The sequence below is a fragment of the Equus quagga genome, chromosome 5 (genome assembly GCF_021613505.1).
Source record: "Equus quagga isolate Etosha38 chromosome 5, UCLA_HA_Equagga_1.0, whole genome shotgun sequence".
Lineage (NCBI taxonomy): Eukaryota > Metazoa > Chordata > Mammalia > Perissodactyla > Equidae > Equus > Equus quagga.
This window is the reverse complement of record NC_060271.1, coordinates 15659949-15673412: the sequence shown is the minus strand read 5'-3', so window position 1 is coordinate 15673412 and position 13464 is coordinate 15659949.

Below are 13464 nucleotides of genomic sequence, written 5' to 3'. Positions count from 1 at the left end.
GAGTACCCAGGTCATTGTTGTAACAGTCTATTTTTCTGTGTTTTTAAATTTCTTACAAAAAGAGAGAAAGAAATGAACAAAATGAACAGAAGGAGGGAAAAGAGTGTAGCAAGCTTTTTCCTGATATTAAATACTGAAAATACCCACATCTGGACGTGGTTCAACAGAGGCAGGGTAAACCGCTTAAGCTTTTTATTCTCAAGTTGATTGTAAGTGTTGACAGAACAAAGGAACACACTGGTGGGAGCTGAGCTTGGGCCTCCACTTCCTGGGTGTGAGCAGCCCCTCTCTGGGTGAAATCCTGCACATCTGTGCCAGGGGGTGTCTGACATCTGCTCTCTCACTCTGAACCCGCCCTTGCACACCCCTTCTCTTTCTTCTTTCCCTCAGGTCCCTCCCACAGAGACCAGGAGTCCTCTGGAGACCTGGGACTGGCCAGGCTCTGACGCTAACTGGCACGTGACTCTGGGCTGCCCCTTCATCATTCTGGCCCTCAGTGATCTCTCTAAACCTGGCGAGCACCTGTTCTGGCAGAGGCCAGCAGGGCCCCATCACAGCTCTCCTCTCTGCTATTTCTCTATTCCCGCATCACCTCCAGCAGCCCACAGGCCCCCTCCTCCATCTCACCTCTGCTCTTTGTCTCTGCTTCAGCTCCTGCTGAGCTGACTTCTGCTTGGCCTTCTCAACTCTGCTGACAGGTTCTTTAACTTTGGATTTTTCTTTACGTGCAGGTGGATCCATGACTCGGCTTCTGAATACTTCTTAGTCAGCTCTGACCTGGATGGTACAGAAAGGGGCTGACTAAAAAAAAAAAAAAAAAAAAAGAGAAAGAACTGCCAGTCACTCGCTCAGCCCCTTCTTTGACAGGTGAGGCAGAGCGGCCCGGTGGAAAGGGCGCTAGATTTCGAGGAGCAGGACCTGAGTCCCACCGCCGCGACCTCGCTGGGCGTCCCTGGGAAAATCTCCCCACACTGAGCCTCAGTTTTCTCTGTCCGCAAAATGGGACAACAGTCCATTCCCTGGCCTCCTGCCAGAGCTGCCCTGAGGTCCAAATGAAAAGGCCCACGTGGAAGCGCTTCACACACTGCAGCGCGCTGCACCCAGCGTGGGGCTGTGTAACCGCGAGGACCCCCAGGCCCAGGGGGACCGGCCAGGCGAGGTCTCGAAGCGGGGCGGCCCGAGCCTCGCTCCCTCCCGGGCCTTCGGGCCACGGCTTCCCCACCGCCGCCCCGCCGGACAGTTACATCCCGGCTCGGCCGCAGGGTCCCCGCCCCCGCACGGGCCCGCCCTCCGCCGCCCGGCCCGCCCTGGGCCCCAGCCCGGCCCCAGGGGAAGCCGCCCCTCCCGCCGCTGCCCTTTCCGGGTGCGAAATGGCGGCGGGCGGCGCGCGGGCACCTGCGCCTTCCCTCTCCGGCCTCCGGACCTTGGGGCCCGCCGCGTCGCAGACACGGCCCACGCGGGGATCCCCGCCCGTTCTACCTCGGGGCCTGGAGTCCCGAGCCCGCCGCGCCTCGGATTGGGCGGGGCCGGCGCCGGGGGCGGGGCCGGGGGGGGTGGAGCGGCGGGCTGGTGCGCCCCGAGGCCCCGCCCACAGGCAGGGCCGCGCGTGCGCAGAGAAGCTGCCTGGACTCCCAGGGAGGGCGCTGGGGTAGGGGCCGTTAGGAGTAACCAAAGCTTTTCCTGGGAATATATCCTGGGACAGCCGCTAGACTTGGAAGGGCGAGCTCTGAGACCTGGGACTGGAATTGTAATCTTCTGAACCTCAGTTTCTTAATTCCAAAAGCTGAGACGGTGATTGCTGCCTTCTTGATTTACAAGCTTATTAGGAAGATCAAGTGAGATGCTGTTTGCCACACTGCTTTGAAAAAGGAAATTGTGACAGAAGCACGGTCAATATAAACATAGAGAAACGTTCAAGTTCACTGATAATTGATAATTTTACAGTTACGATTTTGCAAATTAAAATAGCTGGCTATCATTTTTCATTTATTAGATTAGTAAGGATTGAAGAAAGTCGTAGATAAGTGCTTTGACAACAGAAATCTTGTGCAATCTGATAATAACAACAAGAACAATAATAATAGCTACCTCTCTTCTGGGCTTCCAGGCACTGTTTTTAGAGCTTCACATTTATTCTTCATAATAAGTATGTATAATAATATACTAATATTATCCCCATTTTACAGATAAGGGAACAGAGGCACCGAGAAGTTAAGTGACTTGTCCAAGGTCACGTGCCTGGTACGTGCCTCAGCAAGTATTTCAGCCAGGATACAGGATAGGACAGTGGCCTATCCAAAGGAAAACGTGTTCAGCCCCATTGCTTTTGTTCCTCTAAGGACTCGCCAAGAACTGAAACAAATGATGGAGGCTAAGCAGACAGTAGCTCAGACCGGCACTCATACCTCTTCAAAGTATAAATTGTCACAACCTTTTTGGAAGCTCGTTTAGCATTATACATCAGACACCTTAAAAAGAGCACAACTCCACAAAAAGACAAATATGGCCTGGTTCCTCTCATACGAGATATCTAAAGTAGTCAAACTCAGAAAGTAGACTGGTGATCGATGGGGGCTGGGAGAGGGGGAGAAAGGAAGTTATTTAATGGATACAGAGTTTCAGTTTTGCAAGATGAAATATGCATATAGTTAATACCACTGTGCTGTACACTTAAAAATGATCAGAATGGTAAATTTTGTTTTGTGTTTTTTTACCACAATAAAAAAGAATGAGCACAACTTTTGACTCAGCAACTCCACTTCTAAGTTATCCTAACTAAATCATCAGAGAGAGAACTATCCCTAAGAGTAAAAAGCTGGAAACAACCAAAATATTTGTAACAGGAGTTGATTAAATACCTGATAGGATAGCTATAATGGGATTCTGTGCAGCCGTTAAAATGACATAGAAGAATATCAATTGACATAATAAAATGTTTTTAGTATATTAAATGAAAAAGTTACAAAAATATATGCAACATAATCACAATATTTGTTTTATTGTTTCAAAAAAGATTATTATATACACATGGAAAAGAGGCTTGATGAAAACACACCACAACGTAAATCCGGATTACTTTAAGAGTAAAGGTTGTTTTTATCTTCTTTGTGGCTTTATGTATTTTCTAAAATTTCCACGATGAATATTTATACTTGAGCAAGATTTATACTTTCTTCTTTCAATTAGAAGAAAGTGCAATAAATGTTATTTTTTAAACTCTATACAAATGTTGATTGGATTATTATTAGTAGTAAACTTAACAAAGCCAGAGTCTATTTCAGAAGTGTTGGCATAATAGTGGTATTTTACGTTTGTGTCATCTTGTACAGTTCATAAGGTTTATACAAGCTCTGGATTCGATTACAGCTGGAGACAGGGCGGGGACTTTTGGGAGGCATTAAAAAGCCAACGAAAACAGACTGGATATAGGGTATGAGGGAGTGGAAAAGCCAGACAGGAAGATTGGAAAAATAGTGTGGAAGCACTGATAAACGTGAAGGTATGATGAGTTGGCTTGGGAAAGGCCGAGGAAGAGGATAAGTCAGAGGTGTGTGTGTGTGTGTGTGTGTGTGTGTGAGAGAGAGAGAGAGAGAGAAAGATGGTTAGTTTACACTTTTCTTTTCTTTTCTTGCTGAGGAAGATTTGTCTAACACCTGTTGCCAATCTTCCTCTTTTTTGGATTGAGGAAGATTAGCCCTGAGCTAATATCTATGCTGGTCTTACTCTGTTTTCCTCTATTTTGTATTTGGGTTACTGCCATAGCAGGACTTGAGAGGTGGTATAGGTCCATACCTGGGATCCGAACCCATGTACCTGGGCTGCTGAAGCAAAGGGCTCCAGGCTTAACCGCTGTACCACGGTGCCAGCCCTAGGTTAGTTTACACTTATAGGTGGCAATAGGCAAGAAGAGTCCAGTAAGCATGAGGTTCCACAAAGACACAGGTGTGGAGATACTGGTTGAGTATTCTTCATCAGGAAAGTGAATGCTGGAGCCAGGAGGGAAGGAAAGTCCCCTCCTTGTTCTTCTTCCACGAGTTTACGATCTCTCTCTCATCAACAGACTCTTGACCAGTCTGCAAAATTCCCTCGTTGGTTGACTGAGAGCTTACATTAATATAACTATAGAATATTCTTACAGTCAAGGTATATCCCATACTAAGACTACATTCACTTTATTGAACAACTTCTTTTCTTCTGGAGTCAAAAATTGCCTATTTTTTTAATTTACTTCACTATCTATGCATCTATTGTGAATTATTCCAGAAACTCTCCATCAGGACTATAAAACATCTCTTGATCTGGTCACATGAACTAGTGAGCTTGCAATGTCATTTTTTGTTGTTGGAGATATCCTTCCTTAGGCCCAACCTCCTCTCGCTGCAAACCGTCATCTTAGCCTTACTGTCTGACTGTTATTCTAGGACTTTCCCCAACCACATTCTGGGGATTCCCGTCTGCTGTCTCCTGAGCCAAATCCCCTGTCTCCTGGGTCTTCCCATTCATGATTTATTCTCTCATTTTGAAGGAGCACATTCTCCAGTAACTTCCCCAGAAGAGGTTCATGGGAGGTAAATTTTTGAAATCTTGCTTGTCTAAAAATGGCTTTATTTTATTCTCACACTTGATTGACAGTGCAGCAGGGTACAAATTTGTAGATTGGAAATCATTTTCCCTCAGAATTTTAAAGTGTTAATCCATTGTCATCCAGCTTCTCATGTGGCTAGACTCTTGAGAAGTCTGATTTATTCTGATTTCTGTTACTTCCTAGGTAATTTTTGTTTGTTCATTTGTTTATGGAAGATTTTAGGATATATATTTTTCCTTCGTCCTTGGGATGCTGAACCCTCATAATGACGTGTCCTGGTAAGTCTTTTTCATTCACTGCGCTAGGCACTCAGTGGTCCTTTTCAACTGGGAAATGTATAGTCTTCAATTCTGGAAAATTTTCTCTGTGATAGATTCCCTTGTTTTTTCATCTTTCCTCTTTCATTTTCCATCTCTTGGTTTTGTTTATTCCACTTTAAAGAGATTTTCCTGAACTTTATCCTCTAGTTTTTCTATTGAATTTTCTCATTTCTGCGATAAGATTTTAATTTCCAAGAGTTTTTCCTAGTTCCCTGACTTTCCTTTCGGCAGCCTCCTGCTTTTATGTTGTGAACTCAGGATCTTCTCTTATTTTGTATTTCTGAGGATATCAGTTGGAATTTTCTGCCATTTCTTCTGCTTCCTAGATTGTCTCTGGTGTTTATTTTGGTCTCTGTCTTTCAAGTTGGAGGCTTTCCTCAGATAATAATAATAGCTACCATTTACTGGATGTCAAGGTCTATTCTAAGTATTTTACATGTTTTAACTAATTTAATCCTTGATGAGGTAGTTACCATTCTTATCCTTGGTTTACCAATGAGGAAACTGAGACACAGAAAGGTTAAGGCCCTTGTCCAGGTCACACAGCTTGGAAGAGAACCTGAATCCAGTCAAGCTTTTAGCTTTCCAGTTTACTGGAAATATGAGGAATAGAGAAATAAGTCAAATGATACCACAAGGAAGCAATCAGCCAAATCCAGAATATGGGACAGTGTGCAAGACAAATTACCTAGTTTTACCAACAATCAAGGGTATAAGGAAAAATTTAAAAAGAAAGGCAGAGGGATCCTTATGGAATAAAGACACTTAAGACGTGTAACAACAAAATGCAGCATGTGTACCTTGTTTGGATGATGATTTGAACCAACCATGTGTAAAAAGACATGTTTGACACCATTGAAAATATGTGAACATAGATTGGATATCAAATAATATCAAGAGATTATTGTCAATTTTGGTAGGTGTGCTAATGGCATAATGTATGTAGTTGTGTGTGTGTGTGTTTAAGAAAAGTCCTTATCAGGTAGATGCATTCTGAGGCACTCGCAATTTAAATGATATAATGGCTGGAATTTACTTTAAAATAGTCCAGGGGGAAAAAAAAAGATGAGAGGGGGATGGATAAAATAAAAATTGGCAGCATATCAATAATCATTTAATCTGAGACATAAGTACCGGGAGCTTCCTGATAATACTGTCTCTACTTTTGTGTGCATTTGAAAATTTTCATAATAAGTTTAATAATGTGAAAGAAAATAAATTTAAAATAAATATGTATAGAATGAGTGAGGTGCTGAAAACCTGAGTGGAGTTTCTGTGAGCTTGGCCTCCGGGCTGTAGTAGGATGCTGGGACAGGCGTCCTGCCGCTTCCTTGGGGAACTCAAGGGTATCTGTATCAGGTCTTCTCTTTTGGGCCATCTTCTTTCTCTGGAGAAGATCACTTCTCTCCTGGGGAGAATCAGTCTGGTTCTCTGGGCTCTGAGAGCTGGGAGTGGGAAGGGGCTTAACTATTCATTGAGGGCTTTCACTCAGTCCCATTTCAGATGATGCCTCATCACCCCATGCCATCCCACTCGTCCCCTTGGGGGACTCCCCAAACCAGAAGCCTCTTTGGTCAGGACAGGGGGGGCGGAGTCCCCTGACCATTTGGGGAAGGTGGCAGGGCCAAAGAGGGTGGTGTCTAACTGCTCCTTCTACAGACTACAGGCCTCCCATTTTCCAAAAGTCCCTGATCCCATCACCGCAAGCCTGGAAGGTTCTCAGTTGAGAATCAGCTTTCTTCTTGTTGACATGCCCCCGCCTCGCCCCCTCTATAGGCTCCTGGGTTAGGTTTCTGTTTTTACTGAGTCAGTTACTAGTCATCCATCTGCTTTCCTTCGTTCAGAGATTGACTGACACTTCTATTTCACAGTTACTTCCTGTCTCGTTCTCTTTCCTTATGGGCTTTTCCTTTTTCATTCCATAATTGTGAAATTTGGGGAGGTAACAGAGATATGCATTTGTGTTCAATGAACCATATTTATTTAACTGGAAGTCCAGAGGTCCATCTCCTTCTTTAAAGCAGAGTACAGTTTAATTTTTATAAATTGACCTGTGGTTAATGAATGGAGGATTATAGGCTTCTGCCCAAAATAAATTTAAAAATCTAGAATCAAGAAATAATTACTGAGATCAAAACCATTATAAACATACCTAAGTAAAAATACAGTTTATTCATTATTATGTATTGCATGGCCCAATTTTTTGAGGAAAAAAGTCTAGAAGCATATAGACCAAAAATGTTAAGGGTTATCACTATATTCCGGAATTATGAGTGATGTCTATAGCTATATCACTTTTCTCACCTCTGGGATTTAGAAGTCCAAAAAGAAAATTGCACAAGAAGAAACCAATTTCATGATGTGATTTAGATTATCTGATAAAGTTAAAGTGCTTCTTGAGAAAGCAGTAAATATACTAATAATGAAAATTGTCACTTTGGAAAACAATTTAGCATCATCTACAACCTTGCAATATACCACTTTTACTTGTATATTCTCAGGGCCCCTTTACACTCTTAAAAATTATTGAAGACCCCAAAGAGATTAGTTTATGTGAGTTATAGCTTTTGAAATTTACCATATTAAATTAATTTTTTATTTTACCATTTATTAATTTACCATATTAAATTAAAATTACCATATTAAATTAAAACCAAGGAATTTAAAATGTAATTATTACTTTAAAAATAATAAACACATTAAATATTAACATAAACAACATATTTTATGAAAAACAACTATTGTCTGAAAAAATTAGTGAGAAGAGTGTCATTGCTTTATATTTCTGTAAATCTTTTAAGTGTCTGGCTTCATAGAAGACAGCTGTGTTTTCATATCAGTTATTCCACTGACTCTGCTGCAGTGTGTTTTGTGGTTGAAGTGTATGTAATTGGAAAAGGAGCATTTCAATCGCCTGCTCAGATAATTGTGGATGGTCTTCTTTGATACTATGCCAGAACTCTACAAATGGTAGTTTCTTAAAGATTGTTGCAACATGGAATCTGAAACCATAACAATTAACTTTTTTCTCTTGTAGCTTTACTGAGATGTAACTGACATATAACATTGTGTAAGTTTACGGTGTTCCAGGTGTTGATTTGATACTTACATATTGCAAAATGATAACCACCATAACGTTTGTTAACATTTTCATCATGTCGCATAATTACCATTTCTTTTTAGTGGTGAGAATATTTAACATCTATTCTCTTAGCAACTTTCACGTATATGCTACACCAATGAACTATTCAGGCTCTGTTACAGTAAAACTCACTATCTTGCATTTTGACTGGATCTTATCTATGCGTGATTTTGTCAAGCCAAGCATTAGTCATTTGAAAATTATTGGTTCACTGAGTTATGTAAATCTTTTAAATGTTGCCACATTTCATTATACAACATCAAAATCACATTCATTAAAGTCACCGCAAATCTCGTCAGAAAAGTCTTTCCTTATTGGGAAGCTATCAAGCTCACAGTGGCAGATGAAAGTTTTCCAAATTTCTAATTTTCATTAAAAATATTGAATTTTCAGCAAACAAAACTGTCAGTTGTTTTCTTTGCAGTGACAGATGCACTTGGTTCCTTTTGGAGAAAACGTCTGCCAGATGCCCAAGGCTGAATAATCGTAGTTTTTCTACCAGATGTACTTCTAGGTAAGAATGGTGTTCATGAGTAGAGGAGCTGGTTCAACTCACAATTCAATCACTTAACCCTTTTCCTAGGGAGTCCTCACACCTTGATATGCAGCAGAACTGCTGACCTCCCATTTTTAATATTTAAATATGGAATATTTAAAAGATATGTGTTCAGTGGTTGAAGTTTAATAAAATTAGTAACTTTTACTGCAGTTTGGTGCCACTCCCTTGATTTGTACTAAGGTGCTGGCAGTTTTACCCATCATTGCTTTCGCAGTGTCATTGAAAATGTCACCACAGTGAAAAAGGCAAATAACAGCTTAGTATTACTATAAACGTAATAATACTGGGGGACTTCCTGAAAGGGTCTCAGGGTCTCCCAGAGTTCACGGACCGCACATTGAGAACTGCTGCCTTGAGAAACTCTTGCACGTGTGAACCAGGAAACATATATCAAGGATGTTTGCAGCAGCACTGTTTGTAACAGCAAAAGTCCAGAAACAACATATTTTCATCAGCAAGGGAATGGACGAACTGTTGGTATATTTATACAATGGTCTACCACACAGTGGTGAATGGACGTACCAGAGCTCCGTGCATCAATCTGGGTGAATTTCAGTGTCTTCATTTGTACTCCACCAAAAGCAGAGCGGGAGACAGACCTTTGGTGAGAGCGTTTATTTAGAAGGTGATCTCAGAAATGGTGAGTGAGAAGACAAGGAAGGAAGAACAACAGAACGTGCATTATTGAGCTGTGATGCCTGTGGGCCACTGTGCTCCTTCTCGCTGGGAACTCTCTGAGGAATCGTGTAGAACACAGCTCAGAAGGGTCCCTCTAAAGGTGTGAGGTTGGTGCATTTTCCACTGACTCCCATCAGCGCCCCATTTGATCCCCTGGGACACTAACTTCTCTGAACCCCTGGGCTGCACACAGGCTGAACAGCCTTCCCAGGCTTTGGAGAGAGCCGGAGAGAGAGAAGCAAAGAGATGCTGTGGCCTTTGAGGTGGCGTGCTGGTAGCTTGCCTGCAAGTCTCAGCTATCCGAAATCAGGTCGGCTGAGGGGATGTGGCGTGGGCCACCACAGGTATCTGCCAGACTGAGAAAGTACTGTTGAGTGAAAAAAGGAAATCATGGAGAATTCTGTACAACGTGCTCCATGCTTATAAAGGTCAAAAATGCACAAAAGCATATAATGCATTGTTAGGAATGCAAAGTGGATATTATGAATATACAATTATGGATATTTTGCAAGCATGATGGGCAGGAAAGGGGTTATCACATGTTGGGAGACAGTAAGCAAGTTTGCTTGTCAGAAAGCGCATGTCTGGGTGCAGCTGGAGATAAAGGTGGTGAGTTAAAGAAGGTAGCTAATTGGTGAGTGTCTTTGAAACCAATCTTCAAATTTACTTTGATTTGGAAAGTAAGGGGAGCAAACTTTTCAGAAAGGGTGTGATAGGATCAAAATGTATCAAAGGGAATCACTATGCAGTTAGCTTGGGAGGGAAAAGGAGCTAAGGGACGAAGGTCCCTCACACCCGGTGGCACTCGGAGGTTCCCTCACTTGTAGGGAGCTTCCTCTTTGCCCTGGTCCTTTATCAGGGGCAGACAGGCAGGGCGTGGCTTGTTGGTGTATAGAGACAGCTAGCAGGGAGTCTGTGGAGGCAGAGGGAGCCCCTGCTGAGGACTGAGGGCTTCAGAATGAAAGATGACCTTTTCCCAGGTCCACCTTCGGAGCCCTTCCTGGTGCTACTGCCTGATGCCCGATCTCCCCGAGTGGATGGAGGGAGCGTTCCCCACTTGGAGACTCCAGCTCTGCCAGTGAGGGGCAAAGGGCCTCTGATTCCGAAGGCGGTGAGTCCTCCTCCGTCTCCCCTCTCATTCTTTTTAGTCCTTGACTTTCTCAGGATCCTCAGGTTCGAGGGAGAAACTTTCTCCTTACCCAAAAGAACAATTTCAAGGATGAAGTGGGGCAATGGTTAACTGTCACTTGAGGAGCACAGAGGGAGACAAGTGACCAGGGGGCTGGATGGGTTTTGTCTAAAGACTCTCATTTATTTATTATTGTCATTGTTATTAATTAGTACGGCTAACATTTATTTGGCCCTTACCATTAGCCAGGTCCTGTGCCGCGTGTTCTCAGACTGGCCATCTGTAGATTTGCAGGGTCTTCTTAAGCTGTGTGGAGTTATCAAGGGAAGTTCTCTTGCAATGTTTTTTCTGATTTACAAGTTTTTGAAATTAAACTGTTTCAAACTGAAAATATAAATGACTGCCTGAGGGAAAATATTTCCAACATGTGTAGTAGAAAAAAATTGTTAGTATATGAAGAATTTTTTTTGAAGTAACATTGGTTTATAACATTATATAAATTTCAGATGTACATCATTGTATTTTGATTTCTATATAGTAGTCATATCCACCACCCAAAGACTAATTACCCTCTTTCACTGTAAACATGTGCCCTTTTACTCCTTTCACCCTCCCCCACCTTCCCCTTTGGTAACTACCAACCTAATCTCTGTACCTATGTGTTCGTGGTTGTAGTTTAGTATAGGAAGAATTTTGCAAACATTAAGAAAGAGACAAATGCCCAAATAGGAAAATGGACTAAGTATATAGATGGGTAATTGATGAAATACAAATAACAAATGAGTAATCAAAGAAATACAAATAAAAATGAAACACCATTAATTCTTTATAAAGAGATGCCATTTTGCTGCTCATTAAACTGACAAAGATTTAAAAAAAGATAAAACCAAGTCATGGCAAAGTTGTGGGGAAATAAGCAATTTCATCCATTTTTGGTAAATTGATATGACCTTTCTGGAGGACAATTCAGCAGTGTGAATTAAAAGTCTCTCCATTTGAAACATGGGAAACAAGGCGTAAGAGTTTAAGCGACTGGCTTCAAGTCACAAAATCAAGCCAACAGTAGGACTAAGACTTCTAACTCCAGCCCTCAATCCACTATCAACTGCAGCAATGCTGATAATGGCAATGAGTTGGAAAGCAACCTAAATATCCTACAATATTGGATCATTTAAAAAATTCTTGCATATCCATGATGGAACAATGACCTCACTAAAAGAATGTTTGGTGGCATGGGAAAGTGAACCTAATGTGGCGCTTGGGGAAAAAATCAGGTATCAAAACAGTATAAAGAGTGAGGCCCTATGTTTTGAAAAAGTTATGTACATGCACAAAAAAAATATTTGAAGAAACATATTATCTCTGGGCGGAGGAATTACAGAAGATTTTAAAATTTTTGCCCTTTTTCCTTGCAATTTCCAAATTTTCTATAATAAGTGGGATAGAAAAAGCAATAAATTTTATTTGATAAAAACTGTAAAATAGCTGAAATGCCGTGGGGCTACTGTGGAGGTCAGCTGGAGCTGGCTGAGTTGTGGGTGCTTCAGGGCAAAGAGGACCCATCCCAGAGGGCAATGTGAGGGGCCCACAGAGTCTGAGGGAGTTTGAGGCCACAGAGCAGGGGAGAGGTGAGAAGAGAGGGTTTTTAGTTCTTTAAGTAGGATGGATACAAAGAAAAAATTAAAATTCTAGACAGAGCAATGAAAAACATACATATTTACATACACCAATGTATTTGGGGACCTGACGTACCACAAGTGACTTACAGCAAAGGTGGCACCTAGAAAATGATGAGGGAGACTCTCACTCACCATCTGTTCACACTTTTACTTTTTCAGCCTTCTTCTCTGTTTCTCCTCTCCTGTTCTTTGATTTCTTCTCCCCATCCGACTTGGAAACTTCCATTGAATACCATGGATTTCCTTCACCGTTGCTCTGCTTTCGAGGCCCTCAAAATTAGAATCTGACTAATCCTTCTCTTAACTCAACACTTTTTTAAATCTTGGGCATCGAGTTTCCAAATTAAGTTATTTCTAGCAGAGAACTGAAAGTTAGATAAACATTCTTGAAATATAATTTTTTCTTTTCATGAACCAGAAATGTAGCATATTGGAGCTTGAAAGGAATCTAAAGTTCCTTCTAATCAAAATTCCTTAATTAAATTAATTAATTTTTTGCTCAATTTAGTTTTGTGGTAAGTTTTGTTGTCAGTATATTACACTTTATCAATAGTGGGGAAATAGAGATGAGAAAAATTGCCCATATTTCCACCACCTTAATTATTAACAAGTACTATTCATATTTTATGGGACTTCCTTTTAGCTCCTTTCTTTCACACTCTTTAGTGTAGTTATAATCACTGTAAATATATTATTTTGTATTTTGCTTTCAACACATCATTACTAGTTTTCATTTGAAATACAGACTTGATGAGCCCTAATTTGCTTAGTCATTTCTTTACTGATGGACCAGCAGATACTCCAGTTTTTTGCTATTATAAAAATACGACTGAGATAATGTGACCTGTCATATTTCAGATTCTTTCCTTAGAGTATATTTCCAGAATATTTTTTACTGGATCAAAAGGCAAATACATTTTCTTACTTCTTGTTACTTCCCAGTTTACAATGAACTCAGCAAATGTAAATGAATCTCCTGTTTTAAAGATGGGAAACTCAGGGTCTAAGAATTTAAGTGCTTTGCTCAAAGTTGGAAAGTCATACAGTTAGTTAGGGACCAAGCCAAGTCTAAAACCAAGCCCTCTGACTCCAGCCCTCAGTCCGCCAGGGATACCAGGCTTTCTTTTACCTTTGGTTTTATTTAGCCTTAGATTCTTGGGAATTCTCCCATTAGCTTACTCTTTTCTCTTTTCAGATGAGATTATGACTGAAATTCACACCCTTACCAAAAAAGCTAAGATATGTCACACTAGTCACACTCTATGCAACAATAGCAGAATACACTTGTTTTTTCAAGACACACGAAACATTTACCAAAATTGACCATATGCTAGCACATAAAACAAGTCAATAAGTTTAAAAGGATTGCCGT